Here is a 2,335-nt window from a genome sequence, read left to right as displayed (position 1 = left end):
GAGAGAAGGAGACACAGAATACAAACCAGGATCCAGGCTCTGAGCTGTCAGCACAGACACTGAGACAGGGCTCGAATTCACAAACTGTGAAATCATGAACTGAGCGGAAGTCAGACACCGAACCGACTGAGCACCCAGGCACCCGTCATGTTAGTATTTCTTAATACATTCATTTATATTCTATCATCTTTTAGTCAAACTCAATGTAAAGGAAATTTCCTATCACTATTGAAAATACAAAACATGCATTATATGCTATGGTAAATATGTTCAGAAATTAATTCCATGAGAGACAGGGGCCAAACTATGGTGGAGAAGGATGAAAAGACTGTGAAGTTTGCTCTTGGAGCAGTTGTGTGTGTAGAAAGTGAAATGTGGGTGATGTAACTATAGGACCTAGGGCAGTGATCCACTCTAAAGCACAAATTATTGCAGAAGCCAGGCCAATAGGTATTGGTGAGGGTTACCTAATAGAAGAACAGGTAGGTGCTTATCATAAATGCTCAACCTGATAATATCACCCCTAATGCTGAAGATCTGGAACTAAAATATCTATGATCATTGGCACTAATAATGTGTTTGAAATTGGCTGTTATTCCCAAGCCATGAAAATGGAAGACAATAATGTTATTGAATCAAAAGCCAGTGTGGGCAGAAAGGTAATATTGAGAAGTGGTTGCATCATTGGGACTTGTTGCAACCTGAATACATTTGAGTTCATCCTTGAGAATACAGTGATCTGTGGTGCAGATTGCCTTCATGGGGTGCAGACTGAGCAACCACAGCCCCAGATACCACAGCTGGATTTCCTGAAGATAACCTTGCCAACCTACCACGACCTAAAGAAAACTATGAAAGGAAGGTCAACACCAGTAATGTGTGAAGACAACAGTGAGATACCTCCTAAAGACTTGGTAATAAGATACCCCCAGAGAGTTAAACTACTTAAGTCAACATGTGGCAAGGTAGTATCAGTTTATCTATCAAGACTTACAGTACCTCAAGACTCACCACTTTTGGTTCAGTTGCAACCTTAACTGAACCACCTTCTGATTTGCTAATATGGCCTCCAAGCTATCATGCAGAGAAAGGAGGAACTCTGGATGAGAGCACCAGAATTCTACTCTGCACATAGTAAATTTAGAGAAGCTTTCTTATTTATACATTAGTCTAATATGAATATGGTTTGTATAGTTTGGCCCCCAAGTCTGCCAATTGTCTATGAGTTCTAAATATTCTGATAAAATAGTTTCTGACTCTTTAGGACAAAGAACCAATCAAAGCCCAGACAGTGTACTGTGCAGACATCACTCTTTGGGGCTTCTCCACAGCCAGACTAACAGCCTTCTGTTACCAACTATCTCACTGAAACTGAACTCAAACTTCATCACAGAGAGGGAGTTCTGGAAGATGGCGGCGTAGGAGGACGGTGGGCTCACCGCGCGTCCTGCTGATCACTTAGAGTCCACCTACACCTGCCTAAAGAACCCAGAAAACCGCCAGAGGATTAGCAGAACGGAGTCTCCGGAGCCAAGCGCAGACGAGAGGCCCATGGAAGAGGGTAGGAAGGGCGGCGAGACGGTGCGCGCTCCACGGACTGGCAGGAGGGAGCCGGGGTGGAGGGGCGGCTCGCCGGCCAAGCAGAGCCCCCGAGTCTGGCTGGCAAAAGCGGAGGGGCCGGACGGACTGTGTTCCGGCAGCAAGCGCGACTTAGCGTCTGGGAGGTCAGAAGTTAACAGCTCTGCTCAGAAAGCGGGAAGGCTGGAGGACAAAGGGAGGGAGAGCTGCTGAGCCCCGGGACGGCAGAGCTCAGCTTGGCGGGGAACAAAGGCGCTCGCCAGCACCATCTCCCCCCGCCCATCCCCCAGCCAAAATCCCAAAGAGAACCAGTTCCTGCCAGGGAACTTGCTCGCTCCGCGCAAACACCCAACTCTGTGCTTCTGCGGAGCCAAACCTCCGGCAGCGGATCTGACTCCCTCCCGCTGCCACAGGGCCCCTCCTGAAGTGGATCACCTAAGGAGAAGCGAGCTAAGCCTGCCCCTCCTGCCCCCGTGAACCTTGCCTACCCACCCCAGCTAATACGTCAGATCCCCAGCACCACAAGCCTGGCAGTGTGCAAGTAGCCCAGACGGGCCACGCCACCCCACAGTGAATCCCGCCCCTAGGAGAGGGGAAGAGAAGGCACACATCAGTCTGACTGTGGCCCCAGCGGTGGGCTGGGGGCAGACATCAGGTCGGACTGCGGCCCCGCCCACCAACTCCAGTTATACACCACAGCACGGGGGAAGTGCCCTGCAGGTCCTCACCGCTCCAGGGACTATCCAAAATGACCAAA

At 49.8% G+C, this 2,335-nt stretch overlaps 1 pseudogene; it reads left to right on the top strand.

Annotated features, from left to right (window-relative positions):
• The first annotated feature begins 306 nt into the window (after nt 1-306).
• On the top strand, nt 307-1,037 carry LOC131502067 (dynactin subunit 6-like; annotated as a pseudogene).
• Nucleotides 1,038-2,335: the final 1,298 nt, after the last annotated feature.

Source organism: Neofelis nebulosa, chromosome X (assembly GCF_028018385.1).
Source record: "Neofelis nebulosa isolate mNeoNeb1 chromosome X, mNeoNeb1.pri, whole genome shotgun sequence".
In the NCBI taxonomy this organism is placed as follows: Eukaryota; Metazoa; Chordata; class Mammalia; order Carnivora; family Felidae; genus Neofelis; species Neofelis nebulosa.
Note: the sequence above shows the minus strand (reverse complement) of the source record. Positions and strands in the feature narration are given on the sequence as shown.